The following is a 9,954-nucleotide window of genomic DNA, read 5'->3' as shown; positions in this document are numbered from 1 at the left end:
TTTTAAATGAAATATTAACATGCTTGACAAGTTGGATGGGATCATTTGTCCTTCCAGAGAGAATAGAGTCCTGTTTTCCCATATTATTGAGCAGCCATGAGCAACCAGGAAACATCTCTAATCCCAACAGCCATGTAAAAGCAAAACACAAGCTGATGATAGCTCCTCTGTGGCACCAAGGTCTGGGATGTGCCTCCCTGAAGATTTCCATGCCCTTGGTTAACCTGGATGCAGTCATAGCCAGGGCTGCTCCAGGTGCACCTGCCTGCCACATCCCAAGGCAGCTCACACCTACCTCTGCTCTCCACAGGCACAGACATGGCCACTCAAACTCACCATCACACCTACAGCTCTTCCTGAGAGCTGTTTTGAAGGAATTGAATTTCTTTTGTTTTCCTTGAGTTTGACAAACCTGGACACAAACCTGGAGTGAGAGCTCTGCCACAGCCCACAGAGATTCTTCTTTACTCCTGGGCCCAGAATGGGGCAGTGGGAAGGTGTTGCACTGGGATTCATGCCCCAGTGCCCTGCTCACAGACTTGCCCAGCTCCTAGGAGAGAACAGCAACAGGGTTACACAGGTGCCTTAAATCACACTTGGCTCACACAAGCCTGGTGAAGTAAAATGCCAACAGCAGCACTTAGTAACTGAGCCCCTGTGAAACAAGCACCAATATCACAAGTGTTTGTAAAAAAAACCAAAAACAGGGAGAAATTAAATTAAAAAATACTATCATCTCTAGCATACCATGGGAACCATCTCCCTCACTCCCAGTCACACAGTTACCCTGTGCCTCAAGCCACCCCTGCCAGCTGATCCTATGGGACATCTCTCCTGTGAGAAGGAGAACCCTCCACATGTGCCCATAGCCCAGCTTTGAAGCCTTACAGGGGACCTGAAGAGTTTTATCTTTTGTCCAGAAACTCAGCCCCATTCTTGGTGCCCAGGAGATGTCCTGCCCTTTTGCTCAACTAAAGTAAGAAGAGCTTGTCCTCTGTGGGATACAAGTGTCTCCTAGACCCTCACATACCTGTCCTGCCCTTTTGCCTTCTTGATCTCATTGGTGTGCCTGAAAACAATAAGATCTTTTAGGTGAAATTCCATTTACACATGACCTTGCCCATGCAGCATTTCTCCAACACACGTGATTGGCACAAACATCTACATGGACACAGATGTGCAGCTGCTGAGCCCAGCTGTGAGGGCAGTTGGCACTGGGCTTCTGCCTTCCCCATCCTCAGAGAAACACCAGACACCTCCATTGCTGGGGATGCACTGGAATCTTTCAAGGACAGTAGCAGTCAGGAGTTTCATCTCCACTCCATATGACACTGTAGCCCATGTGCTCTCTTGGGAAGGAGACTCAATCCAAAATGTACTTTAGTTTTAGAGGGCAGAGAGAGTTCACAGTCACTGTGACTCTGAGTCAAAAGAGCTCCAGAGAGCAGTCACTTCTGGAAAGATTAGAGCACCCTGGGAATCTTCTTGGAGGGTTTCTGACGAGTCCAAGTCAGAGCACATGGACACAGGCACCACAGCAGTGAGACAGGGACAGGAGGAGACCCACAGCATTCAGGATGCATCTTAATTTCACACACATGAACTTCAGATTTCACTGATGGAGCCCAAATTAAACAAGCACAGGCACCAGGATGTGACACAACTTCAGTGATGAAGTTGCAGTGTGGGAACTGCCAGAGAGAGAAGCTAACAGCAGCATCAATAAATGTGCGGGGCAAACAGGCCAGCTGCAATTTATTCTGCATGTGCTTCAGACATTTCACATTGTCTTCATTCCTCACAAAGTTTTTCTGATGCCTGTTGCAAGAGCATGTTCTAAATGCCAAATTTAGCTGCACTGAGCATTGCTTAGCAGCCTCACAAATGCTGCCTATTGTGAAGGGAAAATAAATAAATTATTAATCTAAGATATTTACGGTGTAACATTTTACCATGCCCATTCACCCTGGCTATACATCAAAAGCTCTTTTGTTTTGTGGCACACTATGGCTGGTTAATAGCAGAAGGGAGGGACTTAAGCCTCTTGTTCCTCAAAACAATTAGGACTATAAAAGAAGATTGAAACAGGTGGAAATGGGCTTTCCTCTCCTCACCTCACCTCACTGCTGGTACCTACAAGACTGACACACTGTCCCAACAACTCACTAGCAGCTTCTTTATACTCAGTGGAGAGCAACAGGCAGCCCAGGGAGCCATCAAGTAAAGATGATGGCTTTGAAGGAAGCAAAACTTCCCTAGAGAGTTTAGGGCTTTGCAGAGTGTATGTCCATATGTATTTCTGTGGGCATGCCTGGCACTGAGAGCACAGCACTGTGAATTTAGAAGCCAGTGGGATAAATAGGCCACAGCAAAGGTGCACTGTCAAAATACAGCAAGAACAAAAGCAAGTCCCTGCACGTTTTTGCATGATCACGGAGATGTGGGTCTACTTGTTCCCAGAACAACCTGGCATGGAAATCTTACCAATTGCAAAGGTCTTTTTTCACCCACCTGAAATGGCAGGGGTTCGTCTTGCTCCTAAGTACCCTTGGCCCCTCACAAGTCAGTGCTGTAATTTGAGAGGAGTTGGTTACTGCAACTTCTTCAATGCTGAGCCTGGCAGAACTGGCAGGAGTTGGCTGACTTCCATTTTGCAGGAATCACAGCACTGCAGATGGCAATTTGCTGCTCATCAGCCCCATGACTGCATAGAGGGCATGTGCCAGGGCTGAAGAGGTGTCTTCACCATGTAGTGCATCCGACACTGGGGACACAGATGCATCTTGACTGTCTCTGTCAAATGGAGGAATTGTGCTTCTCTTGGTGAGTGACCTTTCTTTCAGGACAGGCCTCCATAGAAATATTCACTGTTGGACAGAGGAAGCAGCAGAACTTGACAAGGGTCTGTGTTACCAAAGGGAAGCCCAGGAAGTAATGGAGATGACTGTAAGGATGGTGACGAAATGACAAGCGAGGCCTCCTATTTGCTATTTAATATGAACGCAGGGGAGAAGATGAAAAGCTGGGGTTTGCCTTGATAAAGAGACACCTTTACCATTGGGGTCCTGAAGGCAATTCACCCTTTTCCAGGCTCCCCCTGAGCAACGGGGGAGTGAAACATATTATGATGGAAAACTTGTTACAATGGAAAAGATGGAAACTTCTTCATATGTCTTTGAAGCTCACAGCGCTTTTCAGAGCAGCTGTTAATGTCCTTGGGGATCATGAGTAGAGGAATTCTCTGCTGAGTGTTAGTATCTCAGCAAACATTCTTGTTTTCCTGTTTCTTCCTACACATGGGTGAGGGCATTTCTACATGTCCATCACCAGAGCTCCTGGACACATGACAGCATGTTATTGCTTGCTGGTGACACACTCTTGTCTCTGGAGAACGGCTTTTCTGAAGGAGCTGTGTATAGCTGCAAGGTTTTTTCCAAATTTGAAAAATGGCTTTTGAGATTAGATCAGCCAGATCTAGAAAAACCAGAAGGACAAAGGTCTCCAACAGTGCAAAAAGCTGACGCTGAAGCTTGGCCAGGTGTAACAGGGTCAGCAGTCCAGGGCAGGAACAAAGGGTTGGACAGGCTAAGGAGGTAGCCAGGCAATTATTCATTTAGTAGGCACTTTTACTGCTTTTGTGAAGCATGACTCATCTCTTAATATGCACAGGGACAGTCAATCCTCTGGCTGTGCAAATGAATCACCACACGCTCCCCTCTCCCTGCGCCCATGAGGCCAAGACTCTGCACAGCCAAAACAAACCCTTGGAGGAAGCAGGTCCAAAAGTCAGCAACTGCTCACATAAAAAGAACACAAACAAGAACTTGCATATTTAAAGGAATATAAACCCTCCTTGTCACAAACTGGGTGTTATGGATGTGAGTATATTCACATAAGACAGCTTGCACCTCCAAAGAACTTGGCACTGGTTGCTTAAGAGAGAAATACAGGACTGGAAGAACCATCAAGGCCTTGAAAGGGTTTTTTTTTTGACAACCATGGTCCTACCTCCTTTCAGCATCTTATGCCTCAGGAAATTTAGCAAGCGTGGAATAAGGAAGCCAAGTTTCCCTGGGCTGTCTCACATGGACAGGGTATCAAGACTATCCCCCTAGTATTTCTTAGTCCCACACGCTGCTGATACTGAGATCCAGAAAGAGATGTCCAGAAGGAGTTGACACATTCTGTCCTGCCTGTCAGGGGGCTGCCTGTGAGCTCCCCAAAAAATTTTCTTGACTGCAGCAACGGAATGAGATGAATATATGAGAAATGTAATATTTCTCTTGAACTGCACCAAGTTAATGACATTTCCCTCTCCCCCTGTACCTCTGTAAATCATGGCCTGACTGTGAAACTCAACGATGCTATGCTGATGTAAAACCGCTCTCGTGAGGGAACCAGTTGGTGTAAATCATCTCCTCTATTTCCTTGTACGTAATTTGGTGCCAAGTTCCACCAAAAACATGGAGAAAACATTCACAAGATTTTTCCAAAGGCAATAGTCTGTCTAAATACAACTTTAAATGTCTGCTATTAAAGTTTTCTTCATCTCATTAAAATGACTTGCAAAACCATCTGCTAGCTAATAAAGACTTTATAAAGCTTTAATATTTTATTTTATAATGAAATATACTAAGGGGAAAACAGGACATGTATTTAGAAAGACAGAATGGCAACAATCTGCTGTTCTTCCACTGAAGGCTGATGATGTTCAGTCCCATGTCTAATTAAAGATACTGAACACTTTAGCTCCCTGAATATTTCTTGTACAAATACCGTAATTCCTCAATGCATCCACATTTTTATACAGACTGTTCCCAGACACTGCAACATTGCTGATATCACACTGTTTTTAAGTTACAAAGAGGCAGATTTAACTTTCATGTCCAACTCCATTCCACTTCGTTAGCTTTTGACACTTCAAATATTTAGTACAGGCTGCAGGGATTCCAGGGGGTAACTTCGCTTCCTCTAGAGGCATTGACCCTTCTGTTGGTACATGAGGTGACCACAAGGCAGGACTTTCACTCAGCCATAAGGGTGACTCTTTCTGGGACCAGACTGTCTTGCTGAGCACCAAGGACTGCACCAGACGAGGATGCAGCCCAAGGTTTTGGTGAGCTGCCATTCAGAAGCAAAACCCACGCCTGTCCCTAAACTCTCCTCTGGAGTCAGTAAGGAAGTAGCTGTCAGTCTTGCTTTCCAGTTAAACTAGACTGCCTGTGCCATGCTCCCAGCTCAGCCCTCTCTCACACGTTGCACCCTCAGAGAAAAGGACTCTTTTCTTCCTTGTGGCTTCTTTTTTGGCACTCCTGGATGTTGTTGTGGCTGCATTGTTGCTGCTTTTTGCACCGATCTCACAATATTTGTAATGGTGCCTAACACACAGGAACTGGGAGCAGCACTTCCAGAAAACTATTTCTCCACATCCTGCTCTTCCAAAAATACCAGTGACCGGTACATTACAGAGAAGGGCAGACAACGCAGATGCTAAGGGTCTATGTGTAATAGCTAAAATCCCTTGGTGATTCTAGATTCTCTCAGCTCCCACATTCACTTCCTTAAGCTACCCACATGAAATGAGAAATTATTTTGGTTAGATCATCAAGGACAGTGAAGCAGCCAAACTCAGAGAAAAGGCATGGGCAAAACCCCGAAAAACAGCACTGCTCTCTTTCCAGGAAAAGGAGCTGTTGTCATTACATCCCAGCCCCTTTGCCTGCAGAGTCACAAAGCTGGGGAGGATCTGTCTGTGAATGAGTTATAATCACAAGCATGGGGAGAACAAGCTGGGCCCATGTGAGTAGTTAATAGTGAAGAATAAGGGAAGTTCTGGGGAGCCATCTGAGATCATTTTAACACCCCTCTGTTGCAGTATTAGGAAATACAGAGCCCATCTTGGGGGTTAAATGAAGAGGAATTTCAGGTCACAGTTTACCAGACCAGGTCTCCTCCACTGTGTTTGTTGCTTGCTTCTCCAATTCTGATGTGGGTCATCCCTGTCTCTGAGACCTGAAGGAACTGGTGTTTTCATGCTCCAGGTTTCACCATGATTCTCTGTCTGTGCTGTTTCCCCCCCTTTTTGTCTCATTTAACATCTCTGCTCCTCAGCAGTGATTGCTTACTCCAGCTGAGCAGTGAGGACTCTGCTTAGACAGAAAGCTGCAATCCCCAACAAGGTCCTGGCAATTTATGCCAGTAGACGGAGTAACTTAAAACACACATACACACACACACACATCACTCACCCCAAATCCCCCAAAAGCACTTTCTTGGATAGTAAGACACACTATGGCCCAATCAACCTAAGATACACCCAAGAATTTAATGACAACTAAGCCTGGCTGGGAAAATAGGCTTGAAATTACACTAGAAGAGCCACAGACTTCTGTCTCTCAGCTAAGTCCTATAGTGGCTGTGTCTTCATTCTGCCTACTCCTGATTTTCACTTGAGGTGTCACAGATGGCCTCAATGTCTTATCTCCTTCTGAGCTTCATACCCGCTGTGGTAAAGGTGGATTAACGGATGGGACTGATCCATGGGCTGAACGCAGCCCTTGGGACATCCAAACTACCTCTCTGCACAATGATTAGTGCAACTGCTTCCCTCCTCTAAAATGTGAGGCAGACTAGGACAAACATAGTCTCCTAATTGATGTACTATGGTCTGCCAACTGAGGTGCAGCTCCTTTCCCTCAGTGTTACACCCACAAGCAGTGGCAATACCTGGGGTCTGTGCTGGGCAGCTTTACAAGGGTTGGCACTACTCCTGCTGATAGAGACCTTTTGCTTACCCAGTGGGCAGGGGACATCAGAAAGTTTACACTTGCACATGTGCCAAGAACACTGGCCAGAAGTGTTTCAGATGGCATTTTATGAATGCAGTGCAGCCAGCAACTCTGAACAAACACAAATTATACAGGGAAGATGAACAAGATGAAAGATCCTTCATCTTACCACAGGCAGAAAATACACTCAGACTTTTCCTCCTGGTGCCCGACGGTCTAGAAAGAAAACACAATGATTCACATCATGCTGATTTGCTGTAGGAGACCTCAAAGCTTATGGTAGGTCCTACTGATTTAGTGCTGCATGTAGCAGTATCTAACAATTTCCCATGGCCTTGTGTAAGAGTTTGCTTGAAAACAGTGACTAGTTTTGAAATTACTTGCTTTAGCTGTATTTTACTCCATGCCAACCCATGAATCTTCCTTGAATTGTGCTGGTATGTCTTGGACTCTCCTTCAGTGAGCTCCCAGAGTATGGGCAGGAATTAAAGCAGACACAGGAATTTATCCTGTTTCCCAGACATGATGCTGTGCTGAAGAACCATTATTCAATTACAACAGATCCATGTCAGACCACCTAGAAAGTTCTGACAGCTGCAGCCATCCCCATGCAGAGCCGAAGAAGAATGCACCATGTGCCACCTGCTGCAGTTCTATCACCACTAAAGTTCCCTTTTCTCATTTATTTTAAAAGCAGCAGAATTGGTAACATCTCTTTGCTGGTTAATTAGACAAGGCAGTTAAGTTGTGCCTGGCAAGCAGAGTAAGGCTTTAGGTGATATACCACAGTATTACAAGCTGGTTTTGTCCCAGAGCAGTTCTACCCCTTCCTTCACTACTGCTACCACTTCTAGAGACTGCTGTTAATGGCACAGATCCTGACTGACACAAACCAGCAAAGCTCCTACTGCCTGATGTGACGTCGCAGGAACTGCACCAATTCACAGCAAATGTCAATATCTATCACAGATATTCTCACATCACCTTCCTATTAGTTGTTTTCGTTTTTAGGCATCCCTGACTGCCAACAGACACCTGCTTAGGGCTCAGATCACACCCCTCGCATGGGACTTTTACTCTAAAATATTTGTTCTGAAATCCTTAGGGGCCCAAGGGTATTTAATGAAAACTGGGATTAGCACCTCTACCAGAATGGCAGACTCAGGAGACCCTCATCCAAGAGAAGGACAAGGGCCAGAGAGCCCCTGCCAGCTACCCCAGCATCTCAGGGCAGGGTTGAAAATCACACCTTGACCCGACAAAGCAGAGGCACATCAGAACAATGGCAAAGCCAAAGACTTAAATGTTTAATGCAGCTGTGACAGCTGTGTTTCCAGAGATGCTGATATTATCCCTCGTTCATTCCTATGCTCACTGCCTCTTGCACAGTCTGACACACACCATTGCAAAGAATATTCCCTCATCTTTCTTGTTTTCTCAGTGCTTGTTTTTCTCCTTAACATCAAACTACAGCCCTTAAACTCAATCTAATTAATTAATCTCTTTTTTTTTTTTACTCAGGAGAAACAATGACACTTCACCATCTCCTCTTCCTCACCTGTCTCGGTGTCCTGCCTCTTTCAATATCCTCCAGTGGACTGCCCAGTCTACAGATGATGAAGATTATTCAGAATATACCATGAAACAGGAGAAGTCTGGAATTCTTGTGTGGAAAATGAACAATGCTGCCTCACCTCTGCTGCTGCCAAGATGCAGCTTTTTCCCCCTTAGTCTCTCTGCACAAATACCTTTTACTTTTCCCACAGAAGAGCAGTGAAGAAAAATTACTTGGCAATCACAGTGTTAGTGCTGTTTCTTTTCACTGCTTTGTTCAAATTCCTTCAATTGGCTGTATTTTCCTGCTTTTGAAGAATTGAGAAACTTAACTAAGAGCCCTAAGAGCAATGAGAAAGCATTCTTGTTGCAATTTGGCAATAGAAATTGGTAATACAGTGCCAGTGCCCAGTACTGTACCACTTACTGCCCACCCACACAATAACAAATATATAGTTCAGACTAGAAGTCATTAAATTCTGTGCTCCTGGAGTCACATGGCAAGATGGGAATTTCATTTTGCATTTTTATGAACCGTATGTGCCTCCCTCATTTCCATGAGAATGCACAACAGGTCCCATAAGGAAAAAACAATTACAATGAAGGAACTCACCAAGTAAACCTGTTATGCTGTAAGTTGTGAATTTTCACCCAGGCTCCTTTCTTGTGTGCTTAATCCCTTTCACTAAGCAACCCCTACTCACCCAGACCACTGCCAGGTATTGGGGTGGCCATAAAAAACACTGATTAAGATGCTGTAACTCTTCTTATAGATGTGACAGGAGTAGAAAACTGCAACAGCCTTTTCTGCATTACAAAACATGAACCTAAGAACAAGTGTGCTATGATCTACTGGTGACAAATGAAGCTGATATAAAGCCTTGCAAGATTTCAGCTTTATTAGCATTATTTAACTTCAGAGACTATTAAAGGTGGTGTATTTGATGAATGCAGCTGTGGGAACAGAATGGTTTCAGTTATGAAAGCCTGGTGTGGTAGGGAAGAGAAAAACTACAGGGCAAAGCCAAAAGTTGTACAGCTTGGAAAGAGCAGAAAACACAAGGCCAAGGTGGTCAGTACTTCAGACATTACCAGTGAGAGAACATCAGTGCTGGACATCACTGGAGATGTTCCCAACTCCCAGTGGAAAGGGCTGGAACAGCTGAAAAGAAATTAAGATAAAAACATCCCAATGTCAATGAGAGCAAAAGTGTGCCTTGACAACGTTATGGGAACCCAGTGAAATGCTGGATGACTCATACTGCCTTATCAACACTACTGTTAATTGTCCTACTACATGCTAAAACTTTGCAGGAGACACGCCTGAGGATCCAGAAGTATCTGCCTTTTCAGAAAAATTTAAAGGAGAAAACACCCACATGCACAAAGGGCAGCTGTGGAATTTGGTCTCCAAACTGTGGTGACCAGATGTTGATAAAATAACATGATTTTTAACTCAGCACACACCTTATTTATCAAGATACAACTTTCAGAAACGAGCACTTGAACAGTTCCCCTAAACACACACACCATATATTGTTCCCACAGTCAGTTAATTATACAGCTTAGTAGAAAAAACCTCATTAATGTTACGTACTTTAGAGAAAGTATC

General features: G+C 44.7%; 1 long non-coding RNA gene across 1 annotated transcript; it reads right to left on the bottom strand.

Annotated features, from left to right (window-relative positions):
• Window positions 1-3,397: 3,397 nt before the first annotated feature.
• LOC139673668 (uncharacterized) lies at window positions 3,398-9,549 on the bottom strand. Its single transcript, XR_011698176.1, has 3 exons — window positions 9,435-9,549; window positions 6,958-7,004; window positions 3,398-3,474 (listed from the first exon to the last, which is right to left on the bottom strand). It is a non-coding gene; the product is annotated as an uncharacterized lncRNA (long non-coding RNA).
• Window positions 9,550-9,954: the final 405 nt, after the last annotated feature.

This window comes from Pithys albifrons, chromosome 6 (genome assembly GCF_047495875.1).
Source record: "Pithys albifrons albifrons isolate INPA30051 chromosome 6, PitAlb_v1, whole genome shotgun sequence".
NCBI lineage: Eukaryota > Metazoa > Chordata > Aves > Passeriformes > Thamnophilidae > Pithys > Pithys albifrons.
Note: the sequence above shows the minus strand (reverse complement) of the source record. Positions and strands in the feature narration are given on the sequence as shown.